This window comes from Dromaius novaehollandiae, chromosome 2 (assembly GCF_036370855.1).
Source record: "Dromaius novaehollandiae isolate bDroNov1 chromosome 2, bDroNov1.hap1, whole genome shotgun sequence".
NCBI classification, from domain to species: Eukaryota; Metazoa; Chordata; class Aves; order Casuariiformes; family Dromaiidae; genus Dromaius; species Dromaius novaehollandiae.
Window position 1 is genome coordinate 165,712,517 of NC_088099.1, and position 15,971 is coordinate 165,728,487.

A 15,971-nucleotide genomic window follows, 5' to 3' on the forward strand; every position below is an offset into this window, starting at 1 on the left:
AGCCCCGGGGCGTGCTCAGCCGCGCAGGTGTGCAGGCAGCACGCGGACCCGCGGCATTCCTCTGCCCACCTCTGGTTTCAATTAAAGCCATGAACAATTTTAGCGAGACCATCCAAATCGCAAACCGAGTGCATCCCGCAGCAGGCCCGCTAATGCCCGCCAGATGTGCTGATCCGGGCAGCAGCAGGTGTTTTGGCCGCCGTGCCGCCGAGCGCACGCATGGGCAGCGCCGCTTTGGCTAACGGGAAGGAACCCGCGCGGCAGCCAGCACCAGCGGGCAGGTGGTTTTGCAGGAGGAAACCACGGCGAAAATAAAGTTATGGGCCGTTGCAGTCAAACGAGGTCTTCTGGGCTCAGAAAAAAAGGAACCGAGCTGGTCCTGGATGCTTTGCAGACTGAGGAATCTGCTTCAGTGAGGCCCCAGGGCGTTAAGCATCTTATTTGGGGCATGCAATAACCTTTGGCTTCTATTGTATTTGCGTTTGCCAGAAGGACAGTTGGTCTGGCTGGATTAAAGCGGACGGTAATTACATGCCAATGCCTCCGCTGCAGCAAGGAGGGGGGAAAGGAAAAAGAAAACCGCCTGTGCGTGCTCCCGCTTGGCTCTTTGCACAGAGATCGCCCCTTGCCTGCCCAGCATCAGACAGGGAAGCTGCTGACGAGGCGCTGCCGTCCCTCGGTGGGTCTTTATCAGCCCTGCACAAATAGCACCGTCTTCCTCGCTTGCTCCGGGGTGTGTGTGCTCGTTTCTGCCCCTCGTTTCTGCCGGGCTCAAAAGTGCATTTTCATCTCCTCCTGCAAGCTAATTACCCAACCCAGGCACACGGCGAGGTGTCTGGGTCGGTGCAGCTTTTGTCTCAAACCCTTTAAACTTGCAATTGATTGTGGGGAGGGGGTGAAATTAGATAGATCGGTGCGAACTTTTCTAAAGAAAAGCTGTTTTGAGGTGCCTTATTTTGCATACGTGAGCCGCTAGATTTAATGGAAAAGAGAACCCTCTTGTGCTCTCTGTTAGTGCTTTAAAAAGGAAAAAGTATTGACAATGCAACTTTACAAGGAGACAGAGATGAGATGTGGAAATCGCTCCTAGTGTCAAATGCATTTTGCAAGCGCTACCCATGTTCCCTGAAGGACACCCTCAGAAGCTTTGTCTTGCCCAGCTATAAACACAACATGACCAGGCCTTCCCTGTTTCCCCAAACACAGATGCAAAATTCAAAACAGATGCTCGAAAATGTCTGGTTGCCTGTTTGAAGCGATTTCCTTTTATCTGATAATTGCTACTTCCAAGGGAGAAGATCTGAAGTAGTTCTTAACCCTCTTTAAGGATCCAGACACGTACTTTGAGGCATCTTCTTTTTCTTCTTCTTCTTCTCCTTCTTCTTTTTCTTCTTCTTCTTCTTCCAAACTGGCTTCTTCTGCCCTTCTGCCCCCACCGGTGCCAGCGTGCTGGGGACGAGGCGGGCTGAGCCAGGCAGGGCTGCATCGCCCCTTTTTCCCGTGCCGGTGCAATGCAGCACCCATCTGTTTCACCGGCTGGGCTTGTCCTCACCCTCGCAGCTTAAAACCCTCCCGCTTTCTCCATCAAGGCCCGTTTGCTCTCCACGCACAACTCCAGATCCGTCAGCTCTCTTGGTATTATTTCCCTCCTTTCCGGGCTTCGGGCCACCCTCGGCTCTGGCAGGCTCCCAGCACTACGCCGTTTTCCACGCTCTCCCCAGGGCTGGCACAGAGCGGCCGGGCGAGCGGCCCCAGCAGCGCCAGCCCGGGCAGCGTAGAAATAAGGCACAAACTAAAAACTAACACGTTGTTCGCAGTAAAAACAGCGGTAACACCTCCATCTAAAACAGCAGCAGGAATAAATCTCCCTCGCTCCAAATGCCGAGGCAATGTCCCCCCCCAAGCAGTTTTGACGCCTGCAGGGCTGGAGTTAGTCGAGGTATGTATTTGCACTGAATATTTCCTCTCAGCCCCTTCAGCTGCTGCATTTCTAGCTTTGACAAATAAACAGCCAGTCCTCAAAACTTGGGCCCTTTACTGCTTGCGGTTCCTTCCCCTTCATTTCTAAGAAACGAGAAACAGCAACAGAAGGTTGCAAAATGCTTGCTTACCACCCGGGCTTGAAATACAGACAGAAATCGAGCAAGTGGGGACAGAGCTACAGATCAAGGAACCAGGAAGACCAACTGCAAGGAGAAAACGCCCAATTACACCCGTCGCAAACGTGTCGCAGGGTCACAGATACACTGCGCGATGTGACATGCTAAACAAGCATGGCATGGATAAGAGGATCTCGGGGTCGAAAATCACTTAGGCGGAAAGATGCAACAGGTTCTGCCGGTTTCCCACCAGGAATTTGCTACAGATCCTCAGCATCAGATTAGAGCAGCTCCCTCCGACATCGGAGACGAGTATTAGGGGGAATTGTGTTATTACAGGAGAGCAGCTTCACTGGAAAATGGAGAGTGGAGAATGAATCCTGCTAATAACCGCAGAGCCCAGATCTTCCTAAATGATGCCAATTTACGCCTGGTTTAATAAGGCCAAGGCATTACGGAAGGACACTGCAGTGGAATAAAAAACCCTGCCTCAAGCCGATGCGGTTTAAATTAAGCAGAAGGAAAAACAAAAATAGGCTCATAACTAAAGCTTTGAGAAAGTAAGAGAAGCAGCCAGTGACGTCAAGGAGGCTGGAGAACGTGGGGACCTGGTGGGAGGCCGGGGACTTCTTTCTGTCAGGGGTACGAATGCTCTCCGAGCTCTGCCGGCCAAGGAAAAGGCAAGAGTCCAAACCAGGATGGCAAACCAGTACCTCAGAAAGGATCACTGGGAATAAGCCCTGAGCTTCCAGCTGCCCAGGTGTCCTGGGTGGAGATTAGCATGAGATCCCCGAACTGGCAAGGGACCTGGGAGGGCAGGAGGTGAACCTCAGCAGCCTAAAGCAAAAGCTCTTGCACGGTCACCACCGAGGACACCCGTGCTAGCCGGCATGGCTGGTTTCCTCCGTTGGAAATGGCCCCAGGAGGAAGCCACCAGAGCACGTCAGAAGATCCCAGGGTGGCCGAGCTGCAAACGTGACACCGCTGTGCTATTTCCACTGGGAAATCTTCCGGATGGGGAAGTGTGGATGCCATTACGTCTCCCCCCCTCCCCAATGCTACTTAACCTCGCTGCGGAAAGAAATGGGAAAACATGCTGAGAAGGGCGGTGGGGATGACCGAGGGAACTGAGCACCCACATTTCAAGCTGGGACGAGGCAAGCTGGGATTATTTAAGCTGGCAGAACTGCAGCGCTCTGCGTAGGCTGTGAGAGGGTAAATACCAGAGAAGGGAAAGGGACCACTGCAGCGAAAAGCCAACGCGGGTACAAGAAAACCAAGGCCAAATGTGTACAAGTCATCCACAAATAAATTTAGGCTGGAAACGAGAGCAGCTTCTAACCATCAGAGCAGCGAGGCTCTCGAGCGGCTTTCCCGGAGGACTCGCTAGGGTCAAATGCCTCATTAGTTTTAAGAAGGGAACTGGCAGGGGGTTTATGCTGTGGTTGCCTGCAACAGCAGGGGACCGGACTTCAAACCAGACGAAGTCCGCGGCAGCCCCGAGGCTTGCTCCAGCTGCTCGGGATCGGGGTCTTCTGTTGCAGCCGCCTGCACCGAGGCCGTACCTGTGACACGTATTAGCGGATGCAAATCGCATCTGCCTTAATTGTGCTTCTTCTCGAGGCAGGGAAAACTGCATAGGGATTCAGAGCAAAAAATGCACAGCTCTGTTTTTCCAGCTGACAGGAGAATGGGGTGGAGGAAGGGGAAGGATCAGCGCTGGCTGGGATCTGGACTTCAGGCTCTCCCTGAGATTCGACTTGGCTCCTCCGAAGGCAGCAGTCCTGCTCCCCGAGCGGCCAGCAAACGTTTCGGTAACAGCACGGGGACTCGGACCTGCCTGTAAAGTGCATTGCTATTTGTGTAAATGTTCCGTGCTGGAAGGAAGCTGGAAGAACAAGTCCCCTTTTTATAGTGTGCTGTGTGCTGGCACCGAGCCCGCAAATTAGAAGGAATTCAGAGAGGAACAACAACAACAAAAAAGCCTAAGGGGCTGGAGGGATTAGTTTGGGAGGAAAAGAGAGCTCAGTGTGTGGTCCAGGGGATGCAACTTCGGACTGGGAGTCCGAACCGAGGACAGAACGGGGACAGAGCCCCTTTGGCCTCATACGTGGCTGATTTCCTCAGGCTACTTGCAGGTCTTTCCCGTTTCCCTGCCCCATCCCTACAAAGAGCGACATGTCTCTCCCACCTCGGGAGACGGCTTTGCCATCTTCGTGCCGGGAAAAGTTAAATATATTACAGAAAGGTAATTAGAAAGTTAAAAGAGAGCAAAGGACAGCTTGGCACAGGGCTGCAGCAGAGGAAGAGGAGTCCGCAAATAGTCCAGCAGACTCGGCTGGAGCTGGGAGTGGTTCAGCCCTGGTAAGAGCATGCGGGGGAGGCCGAGCCTGGCGTGCTCCCCCCGGGCCACGCTGGCAACCACAACGCCCGAAAGCTTTCGGATGGAGACGTCGCGGAAGGACACGCTGTCATTTGCTCGCAGGGTGGGGATGCAATGGCCCTGTCGCAGCAGCTCTGGAGTTTCCCGTGCGGCTTTACGCCAAAGCGGTCCAGCTGAGACGCAGGTGCCCCACGAACAGGCTCTGCAAGGGAACGGGAAGGATGGTGCAAGGGAAGGAGGGTAGCTCTCCGCCTGGATACGGCCCCGCTATCACCATCCGCGTCGCTTGGGGCGCTGCGAGGGATGCGACACCGACAGGGGATTTAATCGGTCGGCCTTCAGAGCTGCCCGTTCGCGTTTGCACTCGCAGCAGGGCCCTGGAGAGGGCACTTTGGCAGGGACCCAGCACCTTCCCTGCAGGGAAAGAAGAGGGGGAGGTTTGGCTTTCCCTGGCTCCGGGTAATTGGCCTCATTCCCGGCAGTGCCGGGACGTCCCTGCGACCGGCAGGTGCCCGGCAAAGCCCACAGCAACCACCCTTGGGCACGGAGGCGGTGACAGCCTCGTGGTTTGCTCTGCCCGCTTCCCCCGGTCCTGGAGCAACCAGGACGGCTGCTTCGGGAGAGGCGAAGCACCGAGAAACCCTTCCACGGTGCATCTTCCTAGACCCTTGGGACCATCCTCACGGCAGGGACATCATCAGAGGCGGCTCCTCAACCAGGGGCTGCCTGCAGACCACCGCGGTCAGCAGCTGGGTTTATCTGCACACGCAGGGGATGGGACACGCTGCAGAGCTCATGGACCCGCAGCCAAGGGCTTGGAGGGCATCGCCGAGCAGGACCGTCCCCAGCACGTTTCTCGGCAGCGCTGCTTTCTGACAACAGGCGCCTCCTGCAAAACTTTTTTTTTTTTTTTTGCAAAAACAAATTTTGCAAATGCAAAACATTTCTCCTTTTCAGGCTGAGCCTTTTGGGGTGGAGGAGAGGGGAAGAGGCAAAGCTTCGCGTCTGCTCGCCAAAAGCCCCGGCTTTTCTGGCTTCCAAACAAGGCAAGCACGGAGCAGTAATTTAGCACCGACAGGGCGAGGGGGAGTGGGATGCAGAGGGCTGGGAAGCCAGGCCAGAGGAGCCTGCCCTTAAACGCCCTCCAGCCTCACATCACCTTAAAAAATAATGAAATAGGGGCAGCGGGGGTTACTGGTCTGGTATGAGAACTTTCTTGAGCATGAGAAAGAAGAAAAAAAAAAAAACACATTGATCCAAAGTGTGTTTTTTTTTTTTTTAAACAAGCTTCAGGAGCTCTGGGAGAGCAAGGCTTGCTGCAAAGTTTGTTTTCTGTTGTGCCCACGTTACCAAGCAGAGCTGGAGGAGGAATGCGCGGCGAGCAGGGCCGATCGGCCCCGCGTTCGGCCGGACCGTGACCCCGGGGAAGCGGCATGGGGCAGGTAGCCTGGCACGGAAAGGGTGGCCGAGCCCTGCGTCTCGCCCGACGTTCGCGGGCGCCTGCCAGATGCCCGGAGCCCAAAATAGCACTGCATCGGAGCAAATCATCGTCCGAGTTTAATGGAAGCTCTGCTTCCAACAAAGCTCCGTTTCAGAGAGCCGTATCGCGCACACAGCTCATCAGCCCGGCTAAAAAAAAAAAAAAAAGAAAAAAAAATCAAATAAATAAAGAAGTGTTTCCTTGAGTCTGGGATAATAAGGCCAATTCCCTCCGCTCCTCTCTCCGCAGTGCCATGGTGCAGCGTGGTAGACGACAACTCCCAAACCCCTCTCTGGAAAGTTCAGACCCTTAAATACTTGGAATTGCTCTTTGAGGGAATTTATTTTAAAGCCGCTTTAATGGCAGCTGGGAATTACCGCGGAGGCACTTTGCTCTGCAATTTCCCAGCTGCTGACCCCGTTCACATGAGCGGGGCCCAGCGCGGCCGCCCGCCTCGGGAACACGTGCGGAGCGGAGAGCTCGGCGAGGGCGGCTGCAGCGCGCGGCGGAGCCGTCCCGCTCCCCGGCCGCCCCGTTCCCCCCCGTCCCCTCGGCCCGGAGACCGCTGCGACGCTCGCTTGACCGTCTCTCCCACCACCGGCGGGGAAGGATTGCCAAGCGAGCCGAGCAGGGGCACGGTAAAGCGAGGATGATTACATCAGCGTTTCATGTTTTATTGCACAAAGCTAGTTTTACATGCACGTACCAGCTGCTGCGTAAGAGCATTTAGTACCTTGCCTGAGAACAGCCCCGGGCGCTAATAACCGCTCCGGACAGCGGCAGCGGGGACTTTCCCGACGAGCTGCCGCTCTGCACCGAGACGCAGGCAGCAGCAAGCTCTGCAGCACACGTGGGGAACTGGGTCTCCAGGTTGTGCCAGCTCCCTGTAACTTCAGACCTTTTGGGACCTGGCCTGCATGTCCCCCAACACCCCAGCCCCATTCCTACCCACCAGCTGTGGTGGTCTCTCTACCGTTCTTAGATGGGAAACGTTTGTTCCCCCCCGTTCCTCTCCCATCCATGAGCTGAATGAGGAGCCTGTAGGACAATTCAGGCTGGAAGGGACCTCAGGAAGCCTCCAGCCCAACCTCCTGCTCCCAGCAGGGTCAGAGCAGCTTGCTCAGGGCTTTATCCAGAAAGGATGACGCTTTGCTGGATGGAGAAGGGAAAGAAACCTTAGGCTGTCCGGGAACGTGAGCCTCAAAGCAGCAGGGTGGACAACGCTCACTGCTGACCAAGTGTCCTTCCTCCAAGTCACAACGCACGGTTGGGAACCCTGCCAACCGCCAGCGGATTTCATTCATAAGAGTTGAATGGGAATGACTGTTCTGCACAGCTGGTCTGCTGAGAAGCAGCAGGACTTAAAGAAAATTAACCCCCACGTCCACTAATGAGGACACAAGCTTGCTTAGTTTGGATGAGGTTGCTTTTTTTTTAAGTCAGCAGAAACCCAGGAAGGCTGAAAATTGAACACAACCTCATTTCTTCCCTGGAGTAAGGGCAGAGCTGTCTCTATGAAGCAACCCAACCTGCTGGTCTCAACGGCAGGCTGTCCCCGCTCAGCACACCGGCTTTGTAACCCACACTCGCCTGTCCAAAAACCAGCCGTGGGCTGCCGACATTTGGAAAATAAGCTTACGCTGCTGAAAAAGTCTCGCTCTGCTGTGCAGACCACCTCAATGCCACGAAGAGGTGGCCCCAGTGCAGATTATGCTTTGCTAGCCCATCACCAAGACAGCAGGCTCAGAGGACCGCACACATCATATCCCACCAGCCCCTGGCACCAAGCCACGGCAAGACAAGCTGTGCTGCCTTGCCAAGCTGCTTCCGCTCCCACTATTTGTTAAGAAGCTCCTTGCACTACAAAAAGGGGTACTGAGTGAAGTCTCTGAAAGCAGGCCTGACTGAGCATAGACCGATGTGTGCAAAGCTAGCGGTAAGTCCTGCCTGAAGAATGGACCAACTGGGAGATGCCACCATGAGGCAAAAGACCAAGGTGGTGCAGTCGGATCAGGACGTGCGTGAGGCCAGCCCTCAAGTGACCACAGACTCGGCTGTTCCTCCTGGAAAGCCAGGAAACCTGCCTACCCCATTGCACAGGGAAGGTTATGGGGGCACTGCTCCGTTCCTTGCCTACTCGGGGGCATCGTGGTCACCCCAGTCCAAAGCAGGAGAAAGAGCACCAAGCTCTCTAGCAGGCACTCGTGTGCCGGCGGGATGGAAGGGGAAAGCCATGAGCTCCGTCTGCTGCCGTCGCACAGCCGCGAATCCACCTGTGTTGCGCTGCATCTCTGGATAGCAGCTGCCGAATCACCCAAAACAAACGGACCCAGAAACCCACAGGGCAACGGTTGGCTGATACACATCAAACCTCCGAGCGCTGGAATCGCTCGGTGCCCTGAGTTTGCTTGTTTTTGTTGTTGCTGTCGCTCTGAAAAGACGGTTGTGTAAAAACACAGCAGAAATAAGAAGGGTTGAGTGGCAGGTTGGTGGGGGGTGGCGGGGAAAGACTTGGCAACAAGACGACGTCTGAAGGACATCGGTCTTTCCATTTCAGTGCAAAACTCCCAAGGGTGCCACCTCAAGCGTTTGCGGACCAGCTCCTACGTTCTCAACAAGCTGGCCTTGTATACTGTGGCCACGAGGGATGTTATTTCTGTCAAAACTCACATAGACAGACACTTCATAATGAATCAGCAATACGCAAGAGACTTGCGTGCACCCACTCAACAGCCCTCCCATCGCTGGAGGTGGGTCAGGCTCTGAAAGCAACACACCGTGTTAGCACCGCACAAGCCATCGGATTGACTCGTCTACCCTTGAGCAGTACCGGTCAGCACCGGCATGCCGGGCACTGTCCAAACTTGGCACTTCCCTCCCCAAACTACCTGCAAACTCAGAAGAGAGGGGTAGGAAAGCAAGGCTGGTCCCCACCAACCTCAGGATCTCTACCTCATGCAATTGTGGCCCCTTTCTCCCCCTTCTCCCTTGGGAACTGGTGGAAGTAGTTGGTAGCATCCCAAGGTGACCCCAGCTCTGCCCGGAGACGGGCTGCATGGCTTTGTCCGGAGGCAGATCTGCACTCGCAAATCGGGTATGAGACGTGACGGATGTCTCCAGAGAGCCCCGGAGGTGTCCCCCTGCTTTCCTGACGATGAGGGAGGCACACAGGGTCACGCAGACCGAACCAGGCTCGGGTCCCTGGCTTGGTTTCTCATTGCCACATCACGTTCTGCCTTCACACCGTGGAGCAATGAGAGGTCCCCAGGTGGGCAAGACCCTTGGGGCTCAGCTTTCCTCCCGGGGGCACGCGGGAACCTGGTGGGCTCGGAGGTAGCTGCTCCTTGGGAGGTGACAAGGAAGCAGTTTGCTGCTCTGCCGTATGGCCAGGCCAGCCCTTCGGATCCTCGCTCAGCCTGCCAGGCCTGCCACCATGATACCCCCACCTTCGCTTCCCCAGCTGTCTTAATTCCTGAAATAAGAAAAAGAAAGGCAAATGCTCTGCGGCCTTGCCCTATTGTGAAGCTCTGGGAGGCGACTTTTTGTTTAAGGTTGAATGGTAACTGCAGAGAACTGGCCAGGTTAAAACAGAAATAAAAATAGTATTAAAAAAAAAAAAAAAAAAGACTATCCTCCTTCCACGTCTCAGAGGCTGAAGAGCATCCCCAGACGCATCTGAAAGGAGGACACCCTCAGCTTTTGCAAGAGCATCCACTTTACGGGGCCCTCTTGGAGATTTCCCAGCCCGTCCTCACGGTTTTTGTTTCCCTCCTCCTCCTCAACACGGGGCCAGGGAAAGCCCATCGCGGACGGGCCTGCGGACACCCTTCAACCCCAGTAAGATGCCGATGGGAAGCAGAGGGGCTCGGGGCAAGGACGCCAGCGCGTTTCGCTGCACCCGAACGCGCGCCACCAGCACGTCCAGCAACCCTGGACCGGGTTGCGGTCCTTCATCTAATTATCCAACCCTCGACCAAGAGCCTGTCTCCAAAGCTTCGGGGAAAAAAAAAGAGTCAAAGCAAAGCCAGCCAGGTACGGTCTGCTTAAAAATCAAGGAGCGTGCTGAAGTCCTTGACTCCGGCAGTGCAGCAGACACAGAAGATTGAGCTGCTTCTCTCAATATCAAAAGAAGGGGAAAAAAAAGAAAAACTAAAGAGGGGAAAAAAAAAAAAAAGAGTTAGACGTGGCCAGGTCAGGTTTATTAGCGGTGAAAGGCAACGGTTTGACTCAAAACCCCGTGTTCTGACCTGAAGAGGCGAGTTCAGCACGCGAGGTGACGCACGGCGCGAGCCTGGACGTGACCCGCGTTCCCCCCCCTCGCAGCACGGCAAGGCGCAAAACTGCTCCCCGCTCCCAACTGAACATCTTACTAACTGCAGTGACGCAAAGAGGAAACCGTCGAGGACTATCGCAGAGATGAGACAGAGCAAATTTACCGTCGATCGGAGACGATAGGGCAGCGGGGACGTTTGCACCGACTCTGCCCCCGCCCCGTGTCATGGGAAACCCAACCTGACGCCCAAGCGGTTAAGGCACAGGAGACTCGCAGGAAGAATATTTTGGGAGATAAAAACTTGCTGCCGGGAAAACATTTGGATACAGACCCCGCACAGCTGCGGACACCCTCTATTGCATCCACACCTCCTGCTCGCGCTGGGAAACCGGCGGGGAAGGAAGGTGGTGGTGGGGGAAGCAACCACGCGAACGGCGGCGATTTTGCGGCCGAGGAGCGAGCGGCTGCCGGCGGAGGGGCCCAGCGGCGCGCCGAAATTCAGACAGTCCCGTGAGGCGGCGTCTGCAGCTCCCGCGCGGCCCCGGACGCCGCGGCAGGACCCCCCGGCCTCCCGCCCCGGGGTGGTCGCACGGCGCGGGATGGCGGGGAAGAGGGTAACGGCTGCCCCGTCACGCCTGTAAGCGTGGGGGACCGCCACGCTCCCTCCTACGGGGCCTCTGTTTTGGGCCCCCTCCCCAGGAGCCCCCCAAGGAGCTGCCTCAGGAAGATGCCCCCTCAGGAGCCCCCCCCGAGGAGGAGCCATACCAGGAGGAGCCCAGGAGACCCCCCCAGGAGGAGCCATCTCAGGAGACCCTGTAGGAGGAGCCCCCCCCCCCAAGGAGGAGCCATCCCAGGAGGAGCCCCCCCCCCAGGAGTGACCCCCCCCCCAGGAGGCACCATCCCAGGAGCCCCCTCCCCCCAGGAGGCACCATCCCAGGAGACCCCCGAGGAGGAGGACCCCCCCCCGCCCGAGGAGGAGCCATCCCAGGAGGAGCTCCCCCAAGGAGAAAAGCACCCCCCGCCCCAGGAGGAGCCATCCCAGGAGACCCCCTAGGAGGAACCCCCCCCAGAAGGAGCCATCCCAGGAGGAGCAGGCCCCCCCAGGAGGAGCCATCCCAGGAGGAGCCCCCCACCCCCAGGAGAAGCCATCCTAGGAGAAGCCATCCCAGGAGGAGCAGCCCCCCCACAGGAGAAGCCCCCCCAAGCCCAGGAAGAACCATCCCAGGAGGAGCCCCCCCCCCCCGCCCCAGGAGGAGCCATCCCAGGAGACCCCCAAGGAGGAACCCCCCCCAGAAGGAGCCATCCCAGGAGGAGCAGGCCCCCCCCAGAAGGAGCCATCCCAGGAGGAGTCCCCCCACCCCCAGGAGGAGCCATCCTAGGAGAAGCCATCCCAGGAGGAACAGCCCCCCCACAGGAGAAGCCCCCCCAAGCCCAGGAAGAACCATCCCAGGAGGAGCCATCCCAGGAGACCCCCAAGGAGGAGCCCCCCCCAAGCCCAGGAGGAGCCATCCCAGGAGGACCCCCCCAAGGAGGAGCCATCCCATGCCCCAAGAGCAGCTACCAGGCCACCCCAGGGAGCGGCCACGGAGGCCAAGGCACCTGTGGGGCTCGGGCCGCCTTCCCTTCCTTTCAACCCTCCCCACTCGGCACGCACCCCCTCGGGGCTGTTCGAGGGCACCGTACCCCCAAAATTCGGGGAAAAAAAATACGGAATAGGAGGATTCAGCCCAGGCAGGCCGGGCCACAAAGTCGCAGAACTGGGCAAAATTTAAGCCCTCACTTTCACAGACTGGCGGGTGTTGCTCCCCTCCCTCAATTTTGGACACGAAAAGGGGGAAAAGAAAAAAGGGAAAAAAAAAAAAAAAAAAAAGGCAAAACTCGCAGGGAAGCCCCGTACCTCCCCCTTCCCCACCACGTGCTGCAGTAGTTATCTGTATTTTCCCGGTTTATGGCGTAGCAAACGCTGGACTTCACATCTTCCCCCCCCCCCCCCCCCCATACAAGCGCTTTCATTTGCTGACAACAAAAAAAGCTTTTGTGGGAGTTTCTTTTGGTTCCAGACCGGCTATCGGTGGCACAGAAAACGTCTCCTTTGTCTGCACTTCATCTGCGGCTGCAAACCTGACCGGCTTGCGGCTGAAAAGCAGGAAAATTCGCTTTTCTCTCCCAAGACGGGGCCGAGAGCAGGCAGGGACCTCGGGAACGGCGCCGCCGGGTCTCCAGCGACGCACTGGTCCCACGGTGCCCAAAACACCCTTAAAGCCAGCGAGGTGAACCAAAGTCTCCAGTTGGCTCGTTTAAAAATAAAGCGCTGCTGTTGCTTTCCATCGCTCGCAGCGGGCGATGAGGTCGGAAACTTGCTTAAATGCAATTTTTAGAGGTTTCTACAGGCGGTTTCTGCTTGGCGCGTCGACCGAGGACATCGCCAATACCCCCCGCCTCCCGCAGAAAGGACCGACACGACCTGCCGCGGAAATCCTCCCCTTCCCCACCAGCCCTCCTCAGCAGCGGCTAATCTGGAGCTCGCTTTCCTCTGCGGCTGCCCGAGCAAGGGCTGAGGCATCTCCGAGCGTCCCCGCGCACGGGGGCAGGAGCCCGCCAGGCTTTCCTGCTTTTCCGGCTTTCCGACAGGCAAACGCTTGGGCAACCTGCCCTCAAGACATCTGGCCGAACGTAAACGTGCTTTGGTGCGCTTGTACAAAGTTGCTGAGCAGTTAACTCTGAAGCCTACTGACAACAGACAAGTTACCGGATGCATATCGTGATTGCTGCTGGATATTGGTGTTGCGGGTCTACCAGCCCCAACTTTAAATCCCCCTGCGGTGTTTCCAACATCCACTATTAGCAATAACGAGACAAGAAACTTAGTAAACAATAAAACTGTGGAATTTAAACTGAGTTCACAACAGGAGAGGCAGATTCGTGGTATTTAGTATAGAAACAAAGTACCGGCCCCATTAGCCCACAGTCACTCTTTTTCCACTGCTATTGATAAATATGAAAGCTTCATTTCAGGCTGTTTTCTCACCGATCCCCCTTCAGCAAGAGGGACGCCACGCTTGCATGTACAACCAACCCCAGACTCCCGATGCTCATTCGCCCCACTTACATTTCGGCTCCTTTGAGCAGAAAGGCGAAGTTGTAACCGAATTAACTGGAAATTGGCAGCGGCACAGACTTGCCAGCTTTCAGCTAATTGCCGGGATTAGCAACTCTAGTGGCGCACAAAATCCACTTTACCTACCGTGGAATGAGGCACGGCAAAGAGGGCCCTTCCCCAAAACGATCTGCCTCGCAGCGCCCCGCGGCCCCTCCGCCTCCCAAAGCCCCAGTGAAGCCGCCAGGCCACGAAAAGGGTCGTTAGGCTAACGGAGACGGGCAGTACAGAGCTCGCAGGAGAGGCTGGTGCTATTGCAGCTCCTGATCTGCAGCCCCGCTGCCGGCCGGCGCATTTGACGCCCATCGGCGCAGCGTGGCGGTCACCTGTCGGAGAGCTGCCGGGATTATTGCAGCGTGCAGCGCCGTGCACAACCCCCGCCACCGGGATTATTGCAGCACCGTGCATGATCCCCGCTGCCACCACCACCGCCGCCACCGGGATTATTGCAGCACCGTGCACGATCCCCGCTGCTGCTGCTGCCACCGGGATTACTGCAGCACCGTGCACGATCCCCGCTGCCGCCACCGGGATTATTGCAGGGGGGTGCACGATCCCCACTGCCACCGGGATTATTGCAGCACCGTGCACGATCCCCGCTGCTGCTGCTGCCACCGGGATTACTGCAGCACCATGCATGATCCCCGCTGCCGCCACCGGGATTATTGCAGGGGGGTGCACGATCCCCACTGCCACCGGGATTATTGCAGCACCGTGCACGATCCCCGCTGCTGCTGCTGCCACCGGGATTATTGCAGCACCGTGCACGATCCCCGCTGCCGCCACCGGGATTATTGCAGGGGGGTGCACGATCCCCACTGCCACCGGGATTATTGCAGCACCGTGCACGATCCCCGCTGCTGCTGCTGCCACCGGGATTACTGCAGCACCGTGCACGATCCCCGCTGCCGCCACCGGGATTATTGCAGGGGGGTGCACGATCCCCACTGCCACCGGGATTATTGCAGCACCGTGCACGATCCCCGCTGCTGCTGCTGCCACCGGGATTACTGCAGCACCGTGCACGATCCCCGCTGCCGCCACCGGGATTATTGCAGGGGGGTGCACGACCCCCGCGGCCCCCAGCAGCACTTCTGCAGCACGCAGCGCCGTGCACGACCCCCGCCGCCACCACGAGGCTCACTGCAGCGCCGTGCATGGCCGCCGCCGAGGGTGGGCGGTTATTGCAGTGCACAACGCCGAGCACGGTCCCCCCCCCACCGCTCCTGCCGCCTCCGTTATTGCGGCGTGCACGGCCCCCCCCGCCGCCACCGGGGTTATTGCAGCGTGCTAAAACCGTGCACGGCACCCCGCCGTGACTACACCGTGTAGGCCCCCCCCGCCATGACCGCGGCGCGCAGAGCCGCGCAGGCCGCCTCCTCCCCCCCCCCGCCGCGCTGCGCCGCACTGCCCCGCGCCGCCGCCGCCGCCGCCGCCGCGCACCGACCTGCTCTCCGGCCCGGCCCGGCCGCGCTGCCCGCTCCGCTCTCCTCCGCGCCGCTCCGCACCGCGCCGCGCCCGCCGCACATGCAGCCGCCGCCGCCGCCGCCGCCGGCCCCCGCGCGCGCGCGCGCTCGCGGCCCCGCCCCTGCCCCGCCCCCAGCCGCCGAGCCCCGCCCCCTCGCCGCTCCTCCCCTCGCCGTGGCCCCGTTCGGCCGCCGGGCCGGCCCCGCCCGCCGCGGCGTCACGTGGGGCGCAGGGCGGCCAATAGGGAGGGGCGCCTGGCGCCCTGCGGCGGCGGGAGGGGGCCGGAGAAGGGGCGGGGCCAAGTGGGCGGGGCCATAGGGAGGCGGGGCTAAAGAAGGGAGGCTAGAGGAGGTGTCTAGAAAGGGGCGGGGCCAGGGAGTGGGGCGGGGCTAGGGAGCTGGGGGCTAGCGGTAGGAGGGGCTAGGGAAAGGGGAGGGGCTAGAGGAAAGGGGCGGGGCTAGAGAAGGGGGTTAGCTGTGGAGGGCACAGAAAGGGGCGGGGCTCGATGAGGGTCAATGGGCGTGGCTAGAAGAAGGGGCGTGGCCCCAGATGGGGGCGGGGCCAGGTGTGGAGTGTGATCGTGGCGGGGGTGGTGCAGCAGGAGGGCCTGAAGCCCTATAAGCCGACACATTTAACTGTAAGCAATAAATTTGGTATATCGCTTTATATATATATATATTATATATTTTATTATATTATATTATATTATTTTATATATATATATATATTTTTATATATATATTTGATATATTTGGTGTATGTATATTTTTTTCCCCTCTTCCCTAGCAGACACTAAAGCCATGAAGGAAAGGCCATCACGTAAGCTCAGCCTTTATTGGCCATCAGCAAATCCACATCTTGCAGTACTCCACCAAAAACACACAAAAACGTGTTACTTCCCTCGCTATTGACACTTAGGCTTTGCTGTCTGATTCCCAGCCACTTTTTCCAAGTGAGAAAATTACATTAGCCGCCCTGATGCTGCAATGAAATATTCAGACAGTGGCTTTTGGTGGCCCTTGAGTCAGTCTGGCCTAACTTCGTGACAGCTCTGGAGGGTCCGTGTGAGAAACCAGCCCGCGACCCTGCCGAATGTTTTCTTTAAAAGCAAA

General features: G+C 57.7%; 1 protein-coding gene across 2 annotated transcripts in view; it reads right to left on the reverse strand.

Annotated features, from left to right (window-relative positions):
• Nucleotides 1–14,975, reverse strand: part of PTP4A3 (protein tyrosine phosphatase 4A3) — a 58,153-nt gene extending 43,178 nt beyond the window's left edge. The window contains exon 1 of one of the 2 annotated variants that reach the window (XM_064507925.1): nucleotides 14,840–14,975. The gene's annotated coding sequence lies outside the window, so the exon portion shown is untranslated. The remainder of the gene's footprint in view (nucleotides 1–14,839) is intronic. The other variant, XM_064507926.1, reaches the window with a different exon arrangement.
• Between the last annotated feature and the right edge of the window lie 996 nt (nucleotides 14,976–15,971).